The sequence below is a fragment of the Helicoverpa armigera genome, chromosome 7 (assembly GCF_030705265.1).
Source record: "Helicoverpa armigera isolate CAAS_96S chromosome 7, ASM3070526v1, whole genome shotgun sequence".
Lineage (NCBI taxonomy): Eukaryota > Metazoa > Arthropoda > Insecta > Lepidoptera > Noctuidae > Helicoverpa > Helicoverpa armigera.
In genome coordinates, this window is record NC_087126.1 from 2,013,982 (window position 1) to 2,041,468 (window position 27,487).

General features: G+C 34.8%; 1 protein-coding gene across 4 annotated transcripts in view; it reads left to right on the forward strand.

Annotated features, from left to right (window-relative positions):
- The window catches only part of LOC110382218 (axoneme-associated protein mst101(2)), a 120,709-nt gene that overhangs the window by 35,814 nt on the left and 57,408 nt on the right, over positions 1-27,487 (forward strand). Inside the window, exon 2 of one of the 4 annotated variants that reach the window (XM_049847564.2) lies at positions 18,020-18,074. The exons of the other annotated variants lie outside the window; for them this stretch is intronic. The gene's annotated coding sequence lies outside the window, so the exon portion shown is untranslated. The remainder of the gene's footprint in view (positions 1-18,019; positions 18,075-27,487) is intronic. 4 annotated transcript variants of the gene reach the window in all.

Below are 27,487 nucleotides of genomic sequence, written 5' to 3' on the forward strand. Positions count from 1 at the left end.
CGATTACATTTGGTAGACATTTTCTTTTACAGCTTGCATCAGTTAAAACGTAAACCGCCTATCACTGATGTAAATTTTGATTGAATTGGGAATGCAAATCGGCGTTGGTTAGATTTGTGGTGTACGAAAGGCTGTGGTAACTTTCCTACCATTATCGAATTTTAACTTTATTAGTAACGATCGTAAACGTAAGTGAAATCGTAATGGATTCAAATGATTTCGATTTGACAGGCATGCCGGTAGTGGTTTGTGTTACTACGTTTCTTTAAATTGATTGGTTACTTTATAATTCATCATACTTTTGCCTTTAACCCAATTTTATTTGAGATCGGCGCACTATGTTTTCTTCTTTCATACTCTTCTATCTGCCGTCACCTCACAGGTTATATTTTTTTTATTGGAAACTTAATAAGTATTGAGTCAATATTCGATATGTATGTTAAGTCAACATTTGACAAAGAGTAACTACCAAAAGTTTTTGAAGTAGCTTTTGAATGGTCATCCAACTTCTTGTTCTTGAAGAATACTTGTGCAACAAGCCTATCGGTACCGGATTAAAACAAGACAGTTAATGCCAGCTCATTAGCCACTTAACCTGGAAACCAGTGACCGTTGCTCGTAACCCGATGAATTTACATACATTAGTCGAATAGTTGCATCGAATCAAAGAATCGATACATTTGTGTGCTTTACTATTTATAACCTTCGAAATCAGAAATATCTAAAAGTCCTATTGATACAATTTATATACTAATCGATGATGTTTTACTCGGTCAGCGAGATGTCGGCTAAGAGATGTCACGTTGACATGAGATAAGTTTTTGAGGAATGTCAGAGTATCTTCGTCTTGAATATCTACATTATGTAAGTATGTTTAATTATTAATATTTTTTTATTCCACCGCGACACATTTTATAATTATTTTACTTACTGATTTGGATATTAATAAGCTTACATATTAGATTTTATTTTAAATTTCAAGTATAACACACGTTTTAAATTATAATAGCAGCGAAAGTTAAAGTGTGTGTGAAATAGTTTCAGAGTGAAAACTTATTTATTCAATTATACTTTTTGCTCATTTCATCTAGTCTATGGCCATTACGCGCTGTAATGATTTAGATTGATTTACTGATGAATATCTTGTAGAATATAAAATGTTTGTTTGCATTGATTAATTGTTATTATGCAACTTTATACCTAAGCTGTAATTCATACTAGGTAGATATGTGTGTCTACAGTGAATTAATCAAGCAAATAATTTGATTTTAATGACAAGTTCTCATTTACAGCTCAAATTGGACATACCATATTAATACGTATTTTACCAGTTTTCTTATACTTGCATGGAAAAATTTAAATCCATCCATAGTATGACTGTATTAAGCTTAGCATAACCACGAATCCCGCTGAAAAGCAAACAACATAAACAAAATAGAGCACGAACCATAGACTTCAGCTTCACTGAAGCTCGAAGGCCGACAAACAATAAAAAGAAATGTTTATAAAAAGAGTACCTATTTACTCGTTTTTTTGTTACGTTTAGTGTCTTCGAAGCTCTTATTGTGGTGAAGGGATCATTGATTTCTTAACTGAAGTACAGAAAAGCCAACGTTACTATATTATACATATACCTATGTGCCTTTGAATCAGGCTTACATTAGTTTTGTTCGGATCTCAAGACCAATTGCCTAGGTACCTACTTAACTAAACATTCTCATAAACAAGAACAATTCACTTATTTTTGGTATTTGAACGCCTTTTCTTAAATGAGGCAAACGTTAACCGGCCTTGGTTTAAGTAGGTAAACTATGCTCATTTTTTCATTTTCATTTAACACGAGTAGGGCTGCCATCCGTCCGGGTTTCCCCGGATTTGTCCTCGTTTGGAGGCCGTCCGGGGACCGTCCGGGCTAGGTTTCAAGAAGTGTCCGGGGAAAACCCGGACACTTTTCATGTAAGGAAGTACCTCATTGAATTTAAGTATATGTTTAAAGTAAAGGATTACAAATTCGGTATTATTTTGTTTAAAAAAATCGTACTCGTTCGGGGAAAAAATGCGATTTACGCCAAATGTCCGAGTTTTTTCAATGTTTGTCCGGGTTTGGCGAAATTCGAGATGGGAGCCCTAAACACGAGGAAATAAGTTGAATTACGCTTTGTACCGTTTCCGAGAACATAGGCATTGATAGGCATCGTATTTTTACGTAATGTGAAAAGATTTATTTAAGAGTTAGTTACAGTATATTAGTTAGAGTTAGAGTATATCATACAACTGGGTACTGCCCGGGTAACTGAGTTGAGGGAGTCAGATAGGGCAGTCGCTCCTTGTAAAGCACTGGTACTCAGCTACATCCGGTTAGACTGGAAGCCGACCCCAACGTAGTTGGAAAAAAGGCTCCGAGGATGATGATAATCATACAAGTGCATACGAGATACACTGCATTAAAGTACCATCATGCTCGCAATTTATGTTGCCTTTAATTGCGATCGTTGGGGGTGTTAATTAATGAGTTTCTCATAAATACCTACAATCTTCATAAACTTTCAAGTCAATGAAGTAGCAACAATGTTTAACAGGACTCACATAGGTACCTAGATATTAAGTTTATGAACTTGTTCCTGTACTATCGAAATCACTTTCGCTCATTAGAGTTGTAAAACATTAAGTTGTAGTGGGAAACTGCTTAACAACTTACAAAGTTACGCACGTAAGCGGCAAACATTGATTAAAAACAGATTCTTATCACAACCGACCGTTGACTCCGGGTCAATGAACTCGAACCGAATCTAATTTCAAATCTAATAAATAGTTGAACGTCGATGGAAACACAAATTACACTGTTTGGTTTTATGCTTTTGATTAAAATCTGCTGTTGTTATTAAGTTTAGATACTTTATAATATTCTACATAGTTTATTTATGAAAGAGTACCTTATTGAGTGATTAATCAGTAGAGTAGTAGGCTGATGCCGTAATGTAAATTACAAAATTCTAGGAGTTTAAAGTTTTATTCTATTTATTGTCTCCGGGTAGAGCACGAGCTTTGATAAAGGATAATCACACGCGAAACGAATCTATGGGAATAAAAAATATAACTTTCTCATTTATATTATGTCTTCAATGTAATTAATCGGAAAACATTCGAGTAAAAGTTTGCGAAATCGATTCTTTGCCACTTAAAAGATTCCGCCGTACAAAGCTAACGAAGTGCAATTAAAGTGAATCACCCCGTTCACAGAGAGCTTTTAAATTAGTTTTTATGTAACTGTGACCAATTTCAAAGCAAAAAACCTACGGCTGGTCTTTTTGTTAGTATACACGGATCGAAGGACCAAAAAGTGGTCTTTTTAACATCGAATGCATAAAAGCTATCTGTATTGTCAAATAAGTACGCATAAATATTTCATATAATCATTTTGCATGTAATTTAAATAATAGTAATCTGAGCTTGGTCCTAAGAGATCTAGGCCTCACTGATAAAATTTCCGGTCCTATTAAAATCCTTCCAATAACTATATTAAACTTAATATCTTAATCAACAAAACCTACTGCATAGAGAATGCATTAAGATAGCCGCTTTATAAATTATACAATCCTTTGATAGGTCACCTTGCAGGAGCCTTGATCTAGTAGCTGATCAGTGCATTCCAATCTAAGTGCATAATTCCGTTTGTTGCTAACCACTTGATGCTTTCACTTTCATAAAATGTGCGTGAAACGGAACGAAGACAATATGGCTGTCAAAACAAGTGTTCGCGTTATTTGTATTGTTCAGTAATTACGTCAGTGATGTCATCTGCTTGTTAGTATGACCACATGCATTATGTCGTCATTATTGTCAATTGTTTACTGATACAGATAACTTTTATGCATTGATGAACATCCAATAAAAGACCATTCAGCCAAAAGGACCATTCGGCATTTATTTTTAATCTGCTATAGAAATTCGTCACTTCTAAAGACTTACTTTCTTCTCGTCAATACACGGCTCATTGAAAATTACCAGAACATGGTTTATGATGGACTTAATGTGTATTTTCTCTCACAATGATGGCCTAACAGTGATGCAACCAGCTCCAAATACTTGGGTTCAAATGTAACGAAGCATATCGGCTTTCGGTGAAAGTGAACTATTTCTAACAGACATTATTTTACTCTTTCTTTGTTACTCCAGACGAAGTAATGGCAGGAAATGTTTACGATAATCTCCACCATTATTCTTATGGTTCGAGAACATTATGGTCAGAATAGTTATGGGAAATTGTAACAATTTGATAAGAGCAACGAAATGTAACGGTTTTTCCATCAGTATCTAAATATATAAAACTCAAAGGTGACTGACTGACTGACTGACTGACTGACTGACAAAGTGATCTATCAACGCACAGCTGAAACCACTGGACGGATCGGGCTGAAATTTGGCATGCAGGTAGATGTTATGACGTAGGCATCCGCTAAGAAAGGATTTTGATCAATTCTACCCCCAAGGGGATAAAATAGGGGATGAAAGTTTGTATGAAACTTTGTCAATTTTAAACCGATCGGACTGAGACTTTGCATGCATAAAGCTACTATAGCGTAGGCAACCCTTAAGAAAGGATTTTGATAAATTCCATCCCTAAGGGGATAAAATAGGGGATGAAAGTTTGTATACATCTTCTTAGATTTGTACACGCTAATCTTCCGAACTACTGAACGGATTTCAATGTTTTTTTCTTTGTTGTATCAGTATTAAGCCTGGTCAACATATAGGCTATAATTTATCTTCGAAACTTGAAGACCTGATGCAGAACTCCTACAGACCAACAAAACTATTAGAGATACAAAAATGGTGCCATGGCAAAAATTGTTTCATGTGATGAGCATTTTCAGCTGAGATAATAAATTTTAAGATCTGGAACACCTGATGTGGAACCCCAAGAGCCCAGCTTCTCTATACCATATACAGGTATGACGTTTTAGCAAAAGTTGTTCAATTTGATAAGCACTTTCTATTGACTTACACAAATTGAAGATCTAAAACACCTGATGTGGAACTCCAGGGGCCCAGCTAGACTATAGCTTAAAGAGGTATGACGTTTTAGCAAAAGTTGTTCAATCTGATAAGCACTCTCTGTTGACTTATAAAAATTGAACCACACCTACACCTATATTTTGCGCAATTAAACTTATTTTCTTTCTTTCTTTCTTTTCTTTCTATGTGGAACTCCAGGAGCCCAGCTAGACTATAGCATATGAAGATATGACGTTTTAGCAAAAGTGGTTCAATCTGATGCACTCTCTATTGACGTATAAACATCGAAAATCTGGAACACCTGATGTGGAACTTCAGGAGCAATACTACACTTGAAATGTATAGAAATGAATGTTATGAAATAGGTATGGTGAATCAAAAAAGTAATTAGTCCGTCTTTTAGACACGTATTTTTCTTTTCTCTCTCTCACAAACAAAGATACAACAACGTTTGAATTCACTGCTTAGTACAAATTTTACATACCTAGACGTGGCGTCACGAGCCCCCACTCTCCGACTTTGTTGCGTTATATCTCATTATTATATTGTATGTCTCTTCCAGACCTCGGGTCTATAGAATGCCAAGAATGTTCAATGACAGCCGGAACCTACAGTTTAACATCCCCTCCAAATGACGGTCATTATTATCCAAAATATACGTAGAAAGTACATATGAACTTAGAAAAGTTGCATTGGCAGGCACTTGCCAGACCTGGAATCAAAGACGCACGCTCATACTTGAGAGATTGGTTCTCTACCCACTAAACCACCACGACTTCCACTAAGTCACCACGACTTTGTCTTCTATTTAATGTTTTTTTACGTAATAATACTTGTGTAATATTTTTGCCACACACAAATGCGGACTAATTAGAATCACTACTTTTATCCCTATGGTCACGTCTATTGCGGTTCAGTTCTCAGCGTTTTGTTTGGTCTGCTGTGCTTTTGCTGTTAAAGTACAAAAATTAAGTATATAGAACGTTTCTCTTCGGTCCCTTAAAATTCAATATCAGACTATTTAGATCTTTGATTTTGCTGACCCCGTAGTCGCTGGCATAAGGGACAGGATCCGCGTACGAAGTCGCGGGCAACAGCTAGTTTCATAATAATGTTATTATATCTTCAAGTCTGACTACTGCACTATCCGAGGCTCATTATCATGCCACTAAATTCTAAACTCTGACATCACTCAGGGAAACGATACAGAATTTTCCTACTACAAGCTTTCGGGGAACACCTCTTAGCATAATTCCATGCAAATGTGTCACTCCAGTCTACCACAATAGCCTCAACGAAGGTTAAAGAATACAAAACCGTTGATGACACGATTGATGATGAAACGCCGACCCCACATGGTTCTAATGGACGCAATGCCAACACCTGCAGAACTTTTCTAATATGGCTGCAGACAATACGAGAGCCGATTACAAATGACCAGATGATATCAATCATTCACCGCACAGTTTTGCAACTTAATTGGCGTTGATAATTATTGCTCTTGCAATACTGACGGTCATGGCTGATTCCCATAAAGTTCCTATTTAGTTTGTCTATTGTTTTTTGCTTATCTGATTCTGTGTCTGCATAAAGATTATCCTTTATATCTGACGCGAGTGTCTCAAGTCACTTTATTGCAACTTCATCTGCTACATAAGATGTTTCGTCAGCATTTGCTGTATTTGTCTCTCATTAATCTTTAATTTATCTTTTAAATAGAGCCAGCTCTATCTAATGATCAATATGTGTAATGATTTCTACTCTTGACATGTCATTATTTACAATAATGTATGGTCAAGTTGAGTCTACCAAAATTGCTTACCAATTTTTGACATGCTATGAGACCTTGAGCTTATGGTGTTACAAAACGTATGAGGTTAGAGTCACGAAGTGCTCTAAATCATCAAGTTCATTTGAATACAATGAGCGTTATGTTTTAAACCTGTCAGCTTTGCCCGGGTATTTCGTAAACTGCCTCCGTGTAATAATTATGAGGCGGCATTATTCAAACTTGTTTAGGAGACTCGTGCGCATGTGAGTAGTACAAGATGAAGTCTTCGTATGCCATTGTTGGGTACAATAGGATCCATTGTGATTAAGGTGTTTTGTTTTCATGAACTTACGTACCGTTTATCTTCTACTTTTGATACTTCGAATGCAAATCGTTAAGGAACTTCATTGTATTAATATTTACATGATCCACTTCTATATTTCCAAGAAAATTGCTACCGTGCACGATCTTTCCCACGTGAGGTGTTATTTTCCCCTATTCTTGCTAATTTATCTTTGCCTACTTAAGCTAATTGATACTGGCCGTGTAACAGTATTGCTGCTTTGAAAATTGCCTTTATTCCATACTTTATGTTAACCTTTTGTGATAATACCATTACTGATATCACCACTTATTATGGTTTTCATTCTATATGGTCTGCAACAATTTTATTACATGTAAAACTGAAATTACGACTTATCCGGAACAATAGTGTAATAGATTGTTATTGACATAACTCGAACATAACTTAGAGCTAGTAGTTAGTTTAGTATAATTGCTAATAAACTTCGATTTATATAGTAAATGATTGTAACAATAGGACGGATGCGTTTCCTGCAGTGTATGCAAGGAGCCTACGCTTCGTGGAACGTCATGTTATTTGAATGCTTAAGCGTTGCATTGTACTAAGAAGTATGAGCTTTTGTGTGATCAGTGATCAAGAGTGGATCGACGTTTTGACGTTTGAATGAGTACGTGTGATAGGAAATGTCTGTTAAAGCTTCTAACAAACATACCAAACTGTCCTGTAGAGATTTTGATTTCTTCATTCTTTAGAATTACTAGACCGCCTGTCGGGAATTCTTAGAAAGAGTTACCATGGTTTGTAGATTCTCTGAAAGGATCAAATAAAGGGCGCACAAATGAAACAGAGATGGGTTAAAAGAACATTGTGGGTTGTAGTCAGTAAAAGCCGAACATCCCAGCACAAACACAATAAAGAGTCATTTGATGATTTTGAACAAAAAGGGCTAAGAAAGGTATAATCGTTTAGAAACTACCGCAATAGGTGTTGTGTCATGGATAATCTCGGATGTCATTGCGGCTATTGCAGTGTAATCTGCAATTGATACGCCACCAGTGAACATACTGCAGTCCTTATTCACACGGGGATACTGTTATACACAAATAACCCTACATGAGTTATTTGTGTTTACGTAAATAAATAAGTTTCGTGGAATACATATTTTAGCGATACTTTAATTTATTCTACTGTCATAAATAAACAAATGACTGGTGATCTGTGTGTCCCAATCATAGAGTCACAAATTAACATGTAAAGTTGAATGGCAAAGTCTGAGCTTACATTACAAAAGCGTAGAAACGTTACAGAAAACTCAAAATTATCAAAATATTTTTTCTATCACTTCAGTACAAACTACTCATACACGTGACACCCAAATTTTTTGCTACACAACTTCCTCCTATATTCACGGTGACCGCGTTCTAAGCCATTTGCGAACACGTTACAAATCTCAAAGCATCTGCTATAAAAATAACGTTCTTTGTGACCATCAAACTGAACTTTAAGAGAAAGTAGGAAAGTACCCGAGAGAGGATGATCGATTAAAACTCAGCTTTGTTGATCAATATAGTCTTTAAAGTGTTGTCATAATTCTCCAGAAATAATGGATTACAAGTTTATCGCCTATCCTCTCTGCAATAGTATCTTCAATGGACTATTTCTCCTATAAATCTCTGTAATGACCAGGAATTGGTACTGTATCTGATAAAACACGATAAACTCGACCCGGTCCGCCCTCCATAACATTCGTACCTAATATGGTTATCGAATGATCGTTCTCTTGATATACGATACTACGCTTCTGTTCAATACTTTGAGAATCAAAGGCAACCGCTACAATATGATTTCGTTCATTTGAAATTTCAAGGTTATCACTACCAGGAGTGTTTCTCACGATACTTCCGAATCTTCATGAGTCATTCTTAACTACAAGTCTCCAATTCCATTATTTCCTTCTCCTAAATGATCGGTATCATTATTACATAAGATACGTGTACCAGAATTGTTATGCCTTTTAATAGTATTATTAGCAGATGAGGTGATTGACCGTACGCACAAAAAACTTACTCCACAAGTTGAGACCGGCGCGTTTGCATCTGGCTCAATAATAGGTGCCAATCTAGTTGCTGCAAGTAGTCTTATTTGGCCATCTACATTCCTAGTTACTTAATCATTGTCCCTATGAGTATCTGCTATAAATATATCTCAGACATTCTGTTTCCATGACTCTTGCGCTTTTAGGATCTTAGACATTGTAAACACTATAAAGTAGGTAAATGTGTTAATGATGTCTTTTTTATCGAAGTTTACTGTTGTGCCATCATTTCTTTGTTTGAATCGCGATGTTATTGTGACGGAGGTGAGAGGTTAGGTTGAGCCCTACATATTTAATAGATAGAAAGCGATTAAGGTTTTCTATCAGATAGATGGTAAAGACCTGATTATATTGTTTTCTTGCTAAAAGGATGCTTTAGAACAAGTGGTGACGTTTAACTTAGAAATAAGTTATGAAGGAAAAATACTTGAGTTTTAAGCTTATCCGTGAGCCGTAGTGAAAGAGTCAATACATAGGAAATTTGTTGGTTCAAAGGTGTTAATAGGCGATGGGCCAGCGACCTCGAACTTGTGTATTGATCTATTTAACACTAATATGTTATTTCTATTTTTAGTCGCTGTTACAAAGTCAACTTCATATACCGATTCAATAATTTTTACTCATGACACGTTACCTGTATTTTGTTATTGATCAATTCTAATTCTTTTGACTCTGTAAGTTGCAAAAAGAAAATTATTATTTTCTAATAAACAGTAATGTTTCACGAATTCAATATTATGATCTTAGATTGTTCTGTATGTGGTCGTTATTTCAATGTCGACAAAAGGTTAATGACTCAGAAAATTGATGGCATCTGCGTTCCGCTCCCATGTGGCTGCAGCGATTGTTATTGTTCGATCATCTTGGTATATTATTCCATTTTATAGCCCACAAGTTATTGCTTGGAACTGGATCCTTGGTTACAGGGATTTTGGCTGAAATTAGGATTAAGGATACAAAGCACATAATTTATTTATTTATTCACATCTCAAAGTTTATTTATTTATTTATTTAGTACTTTTTACAGACTTAGTTATATTCAGATAGAATTTGGTGTTTCATAAACTAGTATTTGATTACCAATTTAATCCTTTTGTCCATTGTGCGATTCTTCCCTGGCTCTTGGAGTAATTGGCAAAGATTACTCAATTTTTGGTCTCTAAGGTCCAAAGCCTTTCTTCGCTGCGTACCGAAGTCTATCTTCACTATTTATAGTCATAGTCATATAAACTTTTTACTTTCAAGCCCATCCACCAGTGTGGTACTTTCTAAAGAATCCGGCGGAACCAACCGCGGATGCCTGCCAAGTCGAGGTGTGTCAGATTCAACGTGTGTGACTAAGCCTAATGCTTCGTCCCGTTAGCGCGTGCCCAGCCCTTAGCAGATAGAAAAATGTTTGAATAGAGGTGCGACTTCTTCTTAATGTAAAGCCCGGTTTTTTGCTTTTACGGTCAATTAAATGAGGTGTGAAGATATTTGTGGTGTTAGTTAGTCTTGGAAATTCTGTGAAGTAACTTTGCTTGTCGTTGGAGAATTTTATAAATTGATTTTTTTTTGTTCTTATATGGTTTGATGTAGGATTGTCGCAGTTTTTAATGAGTAAACATTCTTCGATTTATTTGTTTAAAATTAACATAACGATTAACGATTGTGGTTTATTAAGCATTTGGTTCGTCCGAACCAAAGTACTAGATCCTTCGTAAAATGAGTGGAGTTCGGTCCAATTTTCATGCCGATAAAAATCCTGCCAGTTAATTTAACAGATTTTTTAAATATATCATTTCTAGGTAATTCCTTGATAGATAATTGACCTCACTAAAATCTTCCCTTCCAAGGAAAAAGGCATATTTTTTACTTTATGGTAAGAAATAAAATAAATATTAACAAAGCCATCTTCAGAGTAACCACGTACGTGTCAGGTAAATAAAAATACTTGAATGTACGGACAGCTCTTTTCTTCCCAATATGGCGTCTGTTCGTCTACAAATAGACACACGTACGTAACTATATTTCTTAGATATCAAGTCACGTTTGACTATCGGTCGTAATAGCAATTACATTTTATTCATTCGCTTTTTTCCTGTAATTAGATTAATTAATTAACTTTATATAAGTTTAGTAAAAGGAATAGATATTTTTGATCAGTGAAACTGCAAAAGTGGAACTTAAAAAAATACCAAGACTTTGAAATACTTTAAATATTATCTGATTGAATTGATCAGATTTTTTTCCTGATGTTTAGTTGTATGAGCACAAAAAAAAACAATAGTAAAGAATAGCGCTATTGTTTTTTATGTTTGTTATTTTTTATGCTATTGTTTTTCCATATTTATTGATATTGTTCTGCATTCATCGCGCTTTGTTTATTCCGAAATATTTATAATGCCAACGTATTGTAAAATAAACTTTGGCCTTTTCTATTGATATTTTGTTCTATTGTAGTCTTACTCATTTTAAATGCATTTTGAAAGTATTTCCTTTTCCTGATCCGTAATTCTTATAACACATTAATTATTATCAATTACCTACGTCAAACGATGCATACGTAACGCCTAAATACCTAGATATAACTCAAGTACGAACACAAGAAATCTCATAACAGCTAAACCAGAAAGTGAATTAGCATGTGTTCACCATTTCTAATTAAATACGATTTCACACGAAGCGTGCGCAACTCTATAACTATACTGCATAGAACTCTCTACTGCGGTACTATAACGGTCTAGTATCATTATATCACGTGCTTAAGACAAATTGATATAATGTTGTCATTATTTCTTAGAGTTTTGTGTCGATGACGTTAATTTTCTTGAATTTTATCGTTTCATAGTTAACGTTATGAAACTGAAACTAGGTTTAAATTATCTTTGAAAATCCTGGTTGTCCAATTTTCGGAAGTAACGTAACCGTCATGTATTTATTTTCGCTCTAGCATTTTCTAAAAATGTCTTTCTGCCTGTGTTTGGATAGAATAAGAGAAATGGAGAAATCAAGAGTAAGGCTATAAGTTGGAAGCGGTGACAGGAAATAATCTACACAGGCATTTAAATTGTGCTATTTATACCAAGAAATCAGTTATCATGGACATGGACAAGTATGCTGCATGTCTTATCTGTTTTCATCGAAGTTATCTCATCAATTATTCCTTACTATTCAGTAATTATCGACAAGTATCATGAGATGAGTCATAAAAGTCGACAATTTTGAGGTATCCACACATGCTAAACATTTTATGATCGTGTCACTATCAAAGCAATTTTTTAAATAATTTGGTCCTTTCATCGTATTCCTTTCCTTTTATTTCTATTGTTTTAATAATGTAAGGTGTGCCTACTATCTCAGAAGGCATCCAAACGTTTTTTCTCATCGCCAGTAAGTAGCGGTATGTCTCATTGGGTAAATAGAGCGCCGAGAACAATGATGCGTCTACCGCACTCTTTTTTGTCATAATAACCGTTAATCTGGCAACATTGATGGGAAAATTAAACTCGGCCATATTGTTTCTCATTAAATATTGTTTGTTTTTTGTTACAGGTAAGTTCTGGGATTATCTATGGTGAGCGGGATTTGTATCGGCGAGGAGTAAGTTGCGTCATAGATCTGTAATTATCTCTTGGGAATAACTTTTTTTAGTTTAAACTTGTAGAGCGTTGTACTAACTTGCAGCTTCGATAATTACAGAATACCCGATTGTAAGCTTAGTCTCAGCGGAGGTGTCTAATTGATTGGCTTAACAAATTGATTAACGGGAAACAATAGATCTAACAAACCTTTTCATTAACCGAAAACACCCACAAAATAGGATCCCATGTTGTAGGCAGGGCAGTAGGTGTAATTACAAAATACCAACTATTTAATAAGGTATCAGTACCTGCAAAGATATGATGGGTGTAAAGGTCCCTAAATGTTGCAAGTAATATTAATAAATTACCCCATTGAAATTACTACCGCATTGCCCTAACTTTACCAAGTCAATTACTCATTAAAGTTGCCCCAAATTTGCCTAACAAGTGTACCTTAAAAGGCGCACATAATTACTTTCAAATCCAGTTATTTCGCTGGCATGTCATGCAGTTTACCCGATCATGCGTACGCGCCGATTTTTTGCTGAAAACCATGTTATTACGCTGATTGTCAGTAATACGTAATTGATGGCTAGAATATGCGTTGATTAGATGTATGTAATTAGTTAATTTGTAGCTAATATGGCGGTAATTTTTCTAATTAGTTAGTTTAGACCTAGTTAGCTGGTTGTCGATTTCACGTAATAAGTTACTTTGATGTTGCTGTTACTTGTGTTACATTGTGGTAAGTCTATCTTTTTTATTGTGTTTGGGAAGTAGATTCTTTGTTAAGGAAATGTTGATAAGTTACTGGTAGTATAATTTATTGCCTATTAGGAAATGGAAAACTAAGACTTACATAACGTACCTACTTAAACCTGGATTTTTCGTTGCCACGTAGAAAAGTGTTAATGTTGTGATGTCTTTAGGTTGTTATCCCGTTTCGTACCTATTGTAGAAATGCGTAGCATGTTTGTCACTCGATGATGCAGATCCCGTACTTTTGCGTCATCTATGATCGATGCTATAATATTATTTATTTATCCTTTGCTTTCGTTATTTGTTTATAATCAACAATAGCATCCGTCCGTTGTTATTGATTGTTGATAAAATATTCTGAGTTTATAGGCAGATATATGATCATTCTTTCGGATTCCACATTACGGCAGTTGTGTCTCGGAGCTGGTGGTGTCAGTACGTTAAATAAAACTGGAAGATATCTGTTAGTGCGTGTTTACAGTTCTCATTAACATGAAGTTAGTTTTTCTTAGAATTCTTATGGTGCCGTCGAACTGATGCTTTCGAGTTAAGTGTACAAATATGGGTCTACTTTACATACAACTTTTTATCTTCTCAGGTAAGTACAGATGAGAATTTGTTACTTCGAAATCTAACGATGAAAATATAGTGAATGGCATTTATTTCATGACAAAATTGAAAAGTAGTATAAAGCCTCAGTTCACCGAGACTAAAATAAACTTGAGTTTCCTTAAAACAGCTGTTTAGGAAATATGAATTTTCACTTTCAATTTTCAAAGGAAACAGTTATGAAACTCCGGACATTGCCTTGGTTTCCCTTTGAAAACTAGAAAGCAACAGTTTACAGTCACCAAAAAGTACATTAAGTTCATAACAATAAGTGTACAAAGTTATGTGCGTATTGTCGGCGCGCCTCCGCTACTGGCTGCGCTTGGTTGCCGGCCCTGCCACTACTTGCGCCCATTGTCTCGGCTTCTACTGACAGCTTTATTATACAATATTACCTTTACATACATTATGTCAGCTTTCCTTTAACGTTTGCCGTCGCCCACATATGTGGCGTAAGGCGGGGTAACAATGAAGTATGTGAGGTGTTAGGTACGTAGTTGTTGTGTACTTTAAAAAGGCATGTTAGAAATTGCACTATTTACTTTTATTATAGAAATGGTATTCAAGATATCACGATGATTACTTGCAGACATATTAATAAAAAAAAAATCATTTGTATCTTGTCAGAATTCGTAAAACCGAGTTTCGTATGTAGTTTGATAAACAATGAATTTTTATTAACGAACTACGAATTTATGATCATCATCAAAGTCTAGATAAACATCAATCTCATCAGAAGAAAGCGTACACTTATTTCGATGCGTAAAAACTAGGATGCAGGCGTCGGCATCGATGCATCTCGATGTGGAGCGAAAGAAATGATAGCGATCACCGGACATTAGGCGCGGTGCACAATGTTGGAACTACTACAGCACGCCTAGACTTTCCTGGGTACCTATAGCTCTAGGCGAAATAATCAAGTAGTAGGTACCTATTACATTAATGTAATTGTTATAAGAGTGCACAGGTGTCGACTAGTTGACATTTAAACACAGGTGTGTTTAAAGGTATCTATCTACTTCACTAAATTAGCAGTTAACGAAAAAGGTTTCAAACTAAACGCAGTTTTCCCACTAAAGTTGTTAACTTGTTAAGATAAAAGCTGGCATTTGAAAGGGAGTTATTATTGGGAATTTTATGGGTTTAACCTTTTATGCCAATTGAGAATAGTATCTACAATGTTGCGGTTTAGATATTTCATGTATTTTTAGTTGCAAAGTTTTCTTAGGTTACCTCGAAATTTACTAATACCACTCCTAAATATTGCGATTGATTAAAAATCCATAAGCTCTATAAATACTAACTAAGTACTTCGGTACTAGAAACCTGTTGACCGTTTTGCCCTAACATATCTGGAGTACGCACCTTACCCATACCTAAAATTAAGTTCCTTTCTAATTCTTTAACGAGGTTTTTGCTTAAACATAGGTGTTGGCCGTTGGCTAACATGGGTTCAGGAAATTAATAAGAGCAAGTACAGGTGGATAATTAGACGTACTGGAACTGTAAATATAGGCATGTTACATCGAAACTGTGAACAAGTTAAATTGATAATGTAGATTTTAATTTCCTTGTTGGGAGTGTCTTTAGTTGTACTGGGAAATAATACATGCGTGTGTTCTTAATAAATACCTGACAGTATTTTCCCTGAAGGTTTGGATCAAAAGATTTTATATTGAAAGTCTAACGATTTGTTTTGACTCCATTTTGCTTTGAATTTATCACAGTAATGTCACTTGGTAGTCGGTAAGAACTCAGGTTTACAGAGAAAAGGAATTTCTAACAATAAATTATAGTTTTCCAATGACTTAATGTCGGAGATCGATCGGTTCCGATCTAGTTAGACCGACAGGCTGCTGCCATTGACTTTAAACATCTATTGTAGATGCCTATAATAATGTCATCGGCTACACTCATTTTATGGTTTGTTCTTGGAATAAATTCATAATTTACGTTTTGTTTTCTGCAAAAAGGTAGCTTTGCTTTCTTTATGTCGGTAAATCTCCATCTTGATACATAAAACAACACAGAATGGAGTTACGTTTTACGTCATGTTGTGGTCCTTAAAGTCTAAAAAGAGAAACCACGAATAGTTCAGTCAAAGAATCACACAAGGGTGTGTCAAGAACATAACATGATGGCACATCTTAAGGATGGGCCGTTTAATAAGAGAATACAAAGTCCGATGACTCAAAGTAGGTACTTGGAAAGCCACTTGACGAGGGCAAAGGCATCAGTGAAAGTAACCACGATGGCTATCAGGACCGACTGATAAGACAAGTCAATGCGTTACTTATTCGGTCAAATGGCTTTTTGTCTGATACAACTCTTGTTAGGGCGCGCAGCAAAGGAATGGAACGAACTTTCTTTTCTGTGTTACATTTCAAACTTATCAAATCAATAGATAACCGTTATAAACCTGTGGTATTGTAAAAAATGTAAGCTCGCAACTCGTGCCTACGTGAGGCAATGATTGTGTAAGCCCATAAAGAATTATATGTCCTTTTTTACGCAATTCGCAATCGAGGCTTAGTATGATTAATTGCTTTTCTATTTTAATAAACCGCAAATATTAATGGACAATAAATCCCTTCTACACTCCTCCTTTCTATGACCGATTATAAAATTGACGTTAAGTCATCTATTAAGAAACATTTAATCTTAATTCTGTCGTTCGAACACGGAAGTGTGAACAAAAAACGATTTAAATCTCTATGGTTTGTGCCATCAACGTAATAGACTTTTCAACCATAGAGTGAGTCATGTTAACATTCTTAACACATGTTATGGCATGCTCATGTTATCTACTCATTATTGAGGACCCGTGAAAGTTCGATTTTGATTTATTATAACCCGTCACTGTTATACAACGTCAAGTTGTACAGTCATGCGATGTTGCGTTGTCGCTGCGATTTTACTCACATTGTGTACGCACCTTTATACAGATGTGCGTGATTGATTTGCGATTTCACATGTTATTATGGAAATCCCTTTGAATGAAGCGGTTATAGTTCGGTTGAATGGAGGTTTCACCTAACATAATTTAATTGTAACAGTGGTAACAATAAACAATTTTTATAACTACTTTCTGATTTAGCATAGATACAAACTTTATAGTGGTACACTTTCACGATATGCTTTGCAATTTTATTATTTTCCGCACAAACATATAATGTTATACGATATATTATTGCGATAAATAAATAATGCATCATGAAAGCATAAAAAGAAATTACACAATTTGTAGAAACATGCGGCGTTTTCTTTAACAATTCAAGCGCGGACTGCAACGGCTACTAACTAACCGAAAAAAGTTTGCCAATTAAAGCAGAACGTTACGAAAGTTTCACGTGTGCACCACAATTAGACGAACGGACTCCGACTGAAACATAATTACACAGATAATACATAATTGCGCGCCCGCCTGTCAACGCGCGCCATTTTCTTTTTTTGACAGATTGAGGTTATGGCGGGAAAATGGGAGTGATATTAAATGTCACATTACAATTTAAGTACGCAGTTATTTAATATTTTCAATTAAGCTTTTAAAGAAAAGTATTGTTTTTATTTGAATGAGTCACATTTTGTTACACAGCATGTTTTGCTTGATTTAAAACACTTTTACTTTTATATCATTACACTTACTTTCATACACATACGGCCACAATCTTTAATCAACAAAACGTCAGTCACAAACCACAGACAAATAAAAATAAGTGGTTTGAGCACAACAATATGTTTAATACTATGATATAATAAGGCCTTAAGGCCCCAAAGCATGTGGTTGTATAGCAACAAAATGATATAATAGCCCTTAAGTGGTTGCATTTATCATAATTATCTTAATTGTTCATGTTGTAATGTTAATAATTTGTTACAAAATGTCCCTTTGCTTGTTTCAGGTGAGAGTAATTTTCGTCAAAATGAATTGCGGTAACGCCGAGCAAATAACTTAAGGTGAGTGCTTTGTGAATTAATTGCTTGCTTGTTAGCATTGTTGAGCAATATTACTGTCACCGGACTTTTTAGTTCACCTACATAAAATTCTTTTGTAATTCGTCGCGAAGTTGGCAGCTTTACTTTCAGGGTAATTAATTAAGAAACTTAATTCATCGTGAGCAAACAATAAACCTAGATACAATATCAATGTATTTTGGATATCTTAGACATTTATTTTACATAAGGAGGATGCTGTTCAAATGTCAATGCATCACAGTTACCCAAAGAATTAGAACAACGCCAGGAATTTGATCCAACTGTACACTCACATTCAGAGCATAAAAGAAATCGGTATGGCTCCATCCATTTTTGATTCCCAACTAATTGCATCAAATTATCTGAGCATTGGTTTAATAACGGTCTTTGTGATGTGCTACGCCTCCTAACAAGTTTTCTTGCGTTTTACAACGACAATCATGCACTGATGACTAAATAAGACTGTTACCTTCAATGTGAAATGACACCCAAATTATATGGAGTTTACTAACGTCTTATTTGTGATAACAATGGCGGTATTAAGTGTTTATCTACTGCAATCTCTTTTAATGACGTGTTTTATGTTACCTTTGACTTTACGTTTAAATAGTTGTGTTTTATTGCCTGCAGCGTCGCTTGAAACGGATTTTTATCTTCTACTACTTAGGCAGTCTTGATTTTTAGGTTCATCTTTAAAACCGATGTCTTCAGAATTTAAGTGATCTGTGGTTTGAATTGTATGCATCTTATTTACAATAGTAAAATTATCAACCTTCATCAATTTAACCATCACAATTTACAAATTGACATGTTTACAATAGTCAAATTGATTTTGCATATTGACCTTTCTGAGATGATTATTTCAAATATTTCAAAACTCATTTATGCATAAACTTATGATCTTTACAAAGTTGCTTCTAAATCTTTCACAGATAAAAACTTGTGAAGTACAAAATAAATTCCTGGCGCCAATAATGATACGTTTTCCATCAAACAAGCTGATATGAAACATAATTATAATGTACTGGTAACTTAATTATCTGTGCCAAGGACTGCCAGCTCATTTGTACCATGCATGAGCTAAACAAAGGTTGATAATAACTATATTTTAGTAGAGGACAAGGGTGGGGTTCAGGTTAATTAAAATAGTAATTTGTTCTGGCTATTGTGTTGGTGGCGTGTGGTACAACTCTTAGTGTGAGCTTGATAATGGTCATATTTGATAAAGGGTCAAGGATCTTTTTACGTCAGCGAGTGTATTTTGATAAGTTACCTGATCTACAGCGACAGTATCAAATTTGAAAACCTTGGAGTGCTATGGAGCCTTCTGTCGATAGCATTTGTTATTTTTCAAGCCCTTTACAGCATATTTCAGAATGTTTTGATTCATAGTCGATTTGCTTCGTTTATCCACTACCTACGTTTCTCATCATTGTCCTCTAAGAATACAGTTTATGCAAAATTGTCGTAGTTGCTGGGTCGCTGATGTTCTTGACCTGTATTCACGGGGTGACGCACGCTATCGTGTGGGCATTGCCACTAAGCCTATTTATTGTCTGCCTCCTATTGACTGACAATACTCCCATGTTTTATTTACCTGGTTACAGACGTTCAATAATCTGAAATCAGAAATACCTACAGCTTGGATTATGTAGATTCAACAGTTCTAGCATATTCTTCTACCATATCTATGCACCGCTGTATCCATCCATGTTTAAAATTGAAAATTAAGTTACTCTATATATAGTACAGTCAAATGTGACGGTTGGAATAATGTGATACACAAAAATCCCCAGACATTCCTACTTTAAATAATGATGTTTACTTTCAATAAAGTCTGGCATTGTTAATACCTATTATTCCTGCGGTTAACATTTGGTAAGATAATGGCGCTTACACGTCGTGCAAACTCGGAGGTCAAACAATGACACACGGGGTTAACAATTGCTTAAGTATTCTCATTATATTACTGCGTTTAATTTGCAAAACTGTGAATGACGCATTATGACGTGCTTTGCATTTCACTTAATTTAATTGCTTAATTTAATTGAAATGAAAGTCATCATTCCTGGGTACTCGACTTAAGCTCTATTATGCCTCTTGCGATGTACGTATGAATTTGCTCTCGATCCCGTACATTGTACAATTGGTATTGAGTCTATGGTCACTATGTTAAATGTTAATCATCATCCTTATGACACAGACAAAATCATCATTATCTCTCAAACCTTTTCCCAAAATCATAACCTAAAATAAATAATAACCATATCATTGATCTCAATATTATCAAAATGGTGTCAAAAATCTATGACGATTATAAGTTCAGAGCAAAGTAACAATCAGGATGAGGCTGATCCGGCTTCCTTATAAGCCGCTGAACTTATAAGGAAACTTGATATCATCTACAATAAATATCACCAGTCACTTTATGTTATTAAATGTTGGCAATTACCTAAGACATATTTACGGGAACTATTCTGCTTACAGGATCCTTTTAGAGGATATTTTATTAGTTTGTTAAGTACAGTAGCATGATGGAGTTAATTTGATATACAACCTGCTTGGCGGACTGCTGGCTATTTGTTAATGTTTTGATGTTATCTTTATATAAATTACTACATGTTTTTGCACGTTTATACTTGCTGAAGTTATTTTAGTCTCTTGGTCTCCCACAGTAGCTTTGTAGAAAGTATTTATCATATTAGATTTGTTATGGTAAGATGTTAGTAAATCTATTTCTATTAATTGCTGATTAAAATAAACACGACTTTTTGCTACCTACACACGACTAGTGTTAGCTTTAAGCATAGTTACACCAGTGTAGGCGTGAGGTATCTAAGCTTCGCCATTTTTGTCATCTGTATTAGTTGAGGTTGAGAGTGAATCATCTAAAGCTTCGTTTGTTATTTGTTATTATTGCTCTGATTGTGTTTCAATTACCTATAGACTTCGCTTTGTTCTATTTGTATATAAACATATCAATGTGGTTAGCGTTATTTTCAGTATTTATGAAGTTAGTTAATTTAATTACTTCAAATGCTTTAAAATTCTGCTTAGAATTCAGAATGTTAGACGTATAAACCACACGTTAAATATAACATACCAAGACATACTGACCAAGATCTATTTGGTAAATGGTACCAACATTTTAAATTGCTCAAGCATTAGACCATTAGTTAATTTATTTCCATTCATTCAACGTTTTGATATTTCCAAGCTTGTGCCAGTAACTATCGAAGGTAAAAAATATTTTCCAACTAATAAAGTAACTATTCTTGGATCTATTAAATCTCCATAATCCACTAGTTTTACAACGTTTTCTTAAGCAATACGCATTCGAAATGTTAATCGTGCGCATCTTGTACTCGTGTAACCTTTAGCCAATAATTGGACACAGCTACTCGAGTGTTTATTTGTTGTGACGTTATTTAATCGATTATTCGATTTCAATTTTGCATCATTTCATACTTAAGATTGCTTGTTAACTAAATATTAATGTTTGTTCTTGACCCCAAATGGAATAGTTGGATAAAAGCCATTAGAATAAAGGGTTATGAAGTTGGTAATGGATAATACTAAGTGATGTAAATGGAAGCTTTAATGGTTACATAAATAATAACAAGCCGCATTACAAAGTTGTTTTAACTTATTTTACAGTTTCCCAACCAGTAAATGTTGCTAATGAAATGTTATGGAGACATTTCGTCCCACACAATTTTCACTTTACAAAGATCCCTAAATCTACATTACGACCACGTTTAACAGCCTCATTAGGTAGATTCTACAACAAAATAGGTCTAAACAACGCGACATGTTCGATCTCAGTCACGCAACCGACAACACCAAACATAGAAATTGGTGGCAGAGTACTATAAAGATTAAAGTTAAGCATAATTAGCATGGGGCATTACATCCCTCTGTTAGATATGATCGGGCTTGCTGCTCAGTGGGTGTGCTGGCTGATCACGTCGAAAGATACGCTTGGGAGTCCCTCAAGGCGGTATGTTAGGTTGCACTCTGTTTTAGGCCTTAATGTTTTCTTTTAAGTTTAATCGGATTTAACTTGTGATTTAATGCATCTTGGTTGGTTCATGTACGATCTGGATGTTTATACATTTTCTAGTGCAGTTATACCTAATTTTGATGTTTGTTTGGTTACGTTTGGTTACAAATTTAGTTATAGACATCCAGCAAACTGAACTAAATTGCGTATGCAATGTCTTTTATGTTTCGCGTCACTTATTAGAGCAACCATTTTTATGGTGTCCATAATATCAAATATTGGAAAGTTCGCACCAGAATGCTGCGCCAAGAATGGTGATGCTGAGTCGTGCACTGCCGATGAAAGCGGCCGCTGTCCCACATGCATTGTTATATTAAATATGCAATAGACTACTATAATGTTCCATTCTGTATGGTCAAACTATGTTATTAGAATACCATATCTGTCTTCAGTCATTCATGGAATATTAATGACTATTGATTAGTGTACGATTAGAAATTGGTATGACGATACAATTGCGATAATGTTGTGAAATGATAGCATCATCTATGAATGGATTTGGATGATGCTTGTTGTTTATTTGTTTTAGTTTTCCTTTTCGTACTAATTGACTAGGTAAATCAACATTTCTGTAATTTGTTTAAGTATATCCATATGAGATAATGAATACAGTTTACTGACAGACTGAATCTTGCGTCATCTGTAGGCGGGGTCTAACAATGACCGCTATAGAATTAGCAGTCATAACAATCTCATCACTTATTATATCCGGTGCAGTAATAATAATAATTATCTTGACCCAGCTCACCTTTAAAAAAGTTAGAATATTTTTTTTGGTTTCAGATTTTATTTTTGATGCCAACAAGTACCGGAAATAAATGAACGTTACGTAGCTCTCTTTAGAGAAACAAACATTAATTAAAGAGTTCACTTTCAAGGCTCTCAGTGCTTAAAGATTTAGTATTATTTTACATAACAGTGTTGTATCATCTCTTTAAATATTAGCACATCAGGCACGTGGAATGCTGCGCTATTTTATTATTTACTAATTACTTTACAATGAAGGAAATAGGAGGTGGGTCTTTCTTTATGCAACCATTTACTCTGGAAGCAGTTCTTGCTTTGCAAAAACCTGAGATTTTTACACACTGCTCAGCAACCGCAACTGTCCTCGCATGACGACCACCGTGGGAAGCATACACTTCCTCGAGAAAGAAAAATCAATTTTCTTTATAAAAGTAAGCACCGCAGTAAATCATACAATATTAGTAATGGAAAACTGGCCACAAAAACCTATCGCAATCAAAGTACTTACAAAATTGATGCTATTGTGAAATTCGTGCACACTATTGTATTCTCTATAGATGCTCAAATAGGGGTTATAATTACAGCAATATCTTTTAAGGATGGGACGATTTGTATTGCTTTCATGTTTTTATCTCCCGATGTTTGTACTTTGTAGTCGGTCAAGGCTCGTTGGCGAGGTCGGTAGCGTCTACTGCCTATTGTTAGGGTCTGGTCGTGATCGGCGATGCATGAAGAGGAATTCTGAATAGGTTCTATTCATCTGCTATGAGAAATGACACTTTTGTGTCGGCTTGATGTGATGTCTGACAGAGATGTACTTGTTATAATAATATTATGGCTGTTGAATGAATGTTGTGACTATCTATTCTTGTCTTGATATAATTGAAAATAAAAGACTTCTTATTATTTAAAATCTTACTATGAAAAAATTGCAACTTAGCTCATGTAAATAATATTCTACATTATATTAATATTTTAACCTATTGCATCTGAGTTGTTCTAGTTGGCATTACCTCGTCTTATTAATAGATTAGGTTTCACGTAATCAAAAACTAATTTCGTCTGACCATCAATCATCTTTGGCATCGTTTCTTCAAGTTGTTTGATATCCGTTAATATTATGACTCGCCTAAATTCAATGCTTGTGACTTGCGCATTCATATTCATATAAACATCACTTAGGTCCCGACTATTACTTAAGTCGTTCACCTATGTAACTAGGTTGCCTCTTTAGGTGTGGGCTTTACCTCTTACGAAATCTCTAGCGCGCACAAATTAAACTATATCGTTGTCGTTCATTATTTTAAAGGAACCAGTTTCCTTATATGGAGAGTTGAAATCTCGTCTATGATTTTTAACCTAAGCGTTTAGAGGTGTATTTCATGTCAAGTTTTACCTTTTATAAACGAAGTGTCCATCTTTACATGCACGTTTAAAATTACGTTCAAATAATCCAGTGAATCATCTGCCAATTTATTGAATGGTGCCGCAATGTGGTCCAAATTAAAAACGAAGAGCGTTATCAAGTGTAGTGTTTTCCTTCTGTTAAGTTACATCTAGTTAAGAAAAATTTCAAGAATCAGGACAGTAGCAGGATCACATCAGTTAAGTAAGACATGATGACCCCTTGTTCAGAACCTGTCACAAAATTTTGAGATAGTAAAAAGAATAAACTGAGCAATAAAATCGCTTTCGCTTACACCTGGGGCTGGATTAAAGTATTTGAATATGCATTGTTTGTCTTCTATGGGCGGTTGTATTGTGTTAGCACAATGAAAGTATAGAGTCAGCGTTTTGATTTGTCATCAATGCAGGTTCAATTCTGTGCACCCATGAGTTACGAAAGTTGTTGGTATTCATTAAGTTCGTCATTTGATTGATTGTTGTTTTCTATTGCTTTATGACGAACACAAACGTGAACCTGTTGCGATTTTTATGACTTGTCAGTAGTTTTACGTTCTAGTTTAATAGCAAAGTTAGCATTGTTCGATGACGTTCTAAAAAAGTATGAGATTCTTAAAACAACCTTGACGTGCCATCGTCTTCAAGAAAAATAAATACTGCAATTGTTTTACTTTATTTGTTTAACAATATCTTCTTGCTATAGAAAGCCAAATGACAATACGCAACTCTTAAGTAAGATTGTTATCAAAAATGTTAACATCCTGTCTTCTTTCATTATTATCATCGGAAAACATTTACTCTGTAAGTTTGCGTAATTGTTCTACCTTCGTACTGTTCATACATAACATAGTAACGTTATCATTCTGTTTCAGGTAAATGAGAGCAGTATGCGAAGTGTTCTTGCGTAAGTAGCAAAAGGTGTCAGTAACCAAAGTGCTAATGAGAAAGTAGAATCACAATACTAGTACCTTTTTAGTGAAGTCGGTGTGAATTTTATTACCTCTGTGCTTATTTGGATCGTATTGACATTTCGAATGTGCAAGGTGCCGATTTCGCAGATATAAATTAATGGAAACATAAGGAAACACTAAAATAGAATATCAATTTTCTACTCTAGTATTATGAAGACGGTTAAGTTTGAACGTAATAAATCTCTCGACTTGGAATTGCAAAACAACACCTATTACTATATGCAGATAAGGTTTTACCCTGGGCTAAGCTAAAGCCCGTTAAAGGAAAACTAATTGTCTCGTTTAAAAGCCCTTGGCAAATAAACGTCGAAGAAAGCCATTGCAACATCTGCAAAAAGTATTTTTCTGCCATCCTGCCAAAGTAGCTCATCTTGCCAATATTCTGAGTTGGCTAAGTCACCGAACAAATATTACAAGGCTAATACTTGAAGAGAAATTACATATTTATACAATCTTAAGGATATATCGTGAAGAAGCACACTTGTTGTGAAAAGGTCAAGCGATTGATGCCAAGTCTATTCAGTAATTGTTCAATGGGTTCATTGCTTAACCTCTCTAATGCATCAAGTAATTCATTAGACACATTATCGATTATTTCATTTCAAAATTAATTTATAAACATGCAATTATTTTGATATTTTTTCACATGCATAGCCTCTACTATATTCGGAACTAGTTTCACAAAATTCATTGTCGTTATTTGCTTTATTACATATTTTTTTTCTATAACGTACTCTTTTATGTTATAAGTGGTCTACTTCCTAGTTTCCACTTGATCATAAAATTTTATCATGATTGCTAGTCTTATCCTTCCTGTATGAGGCATTATTTGATCGGCCATTTAGTCTACAAGCCTTCCCTTACACACTTTCGCTTTTATATAATTTATCAATCTTTTAAGCTTCAATATATCCATTATACTTTAATGTCCAGTCATTTCGTATCATAGCTATTGTAAATTATTTAATTAGTCATTATGCCTCATTCTATTGATGTTACATAATATGCCTCGGAGCTATTCAGTTGTATAAACACCGCAAATGTCTTAGGAGTTATTGATATAAGTGGTTTTGGGCTGACAGTAGTGCTAGTTAATATTTTTAGAATTTTCTGCGCTGATATTTTCAAACTAGAAGTATTTGTTCGTAATGGCCTTCCTTATGTACAATTTATTGTTTCTACTTACAACACAAAGAGAATATAGCTTACTTTTAATTCCTGTATGTAAATATTATAAACAACACCTGATATCAAAAACATCCACTTATTTTTGACACGACAGCATTGCTAATAGCATGCGATGCAAACAATTAAACTGGTGAGGAAGTAATTATCTTGAACTTAGCTTACATAACAGATATTGAAAACCAATGTTTTGAATACGCCAATTATATTTGCGTTCCTATTTGAACAGCTGAACTAATAGCCCATGTTTCATTTATCGTAGACGAGTTTGCGGTTTTAGGGAAAGGTCTGAACGTAACCGCAGAGGGAACATTGTGTAATCCACATTTTACTTCCAGTGACCATATAGAACAAAACCTTCTTTGTGTAGAAATTCTTGAATTAAAAAATAAACTAGACAGTGTTGAAACTGTGAATCATAACGCAGTTTTAATATTTGAATTTAACGGATCTCTGTCACGGTATGGAGTTTAAAAGTATATTGTTTAAGCAAGTGTGAAGGCGTTTGTAGGACAGTGCAGACGAAATAAAAAGAGTTATGTGTCGAATAACGCTATTTCTGAAGACATGACCGAAATCATTATTCCTCCAATATTAGTTACATCAACCATTGCATTTTTAATTGCTTAATTGGTAAGCTTAGCAAAAGCTATTTGCACTATCATTAAGTGTTGGTTGTTACAAGAAAAGTTGACTCAATCGCCAGCCTCGATTGTGCCAGATTGCGCGAAACAGCATTGTAGACAACTTGATTTAAAATTTGATTGTAGTCAAATGACACTAATATGAATTTCAAAAGAGTCTATTTAACATATCTTTCTCACGTAAGCGTGGAAGTTTACTCGCGTTAACAGAGTTACAATGCAAATTCAGCCATTTATTCTGTTCGCTTGCAAGTAAATTGACTTGGTATGATTCAGGGAAGTATGTACAGTTACAGATTACGTTAGGCTTGTCTATGGGGGAATTGATTTGGCTTGCGACTATTGCCTGTATTGTGCTAAGTGCATGCTATACAGACAGGT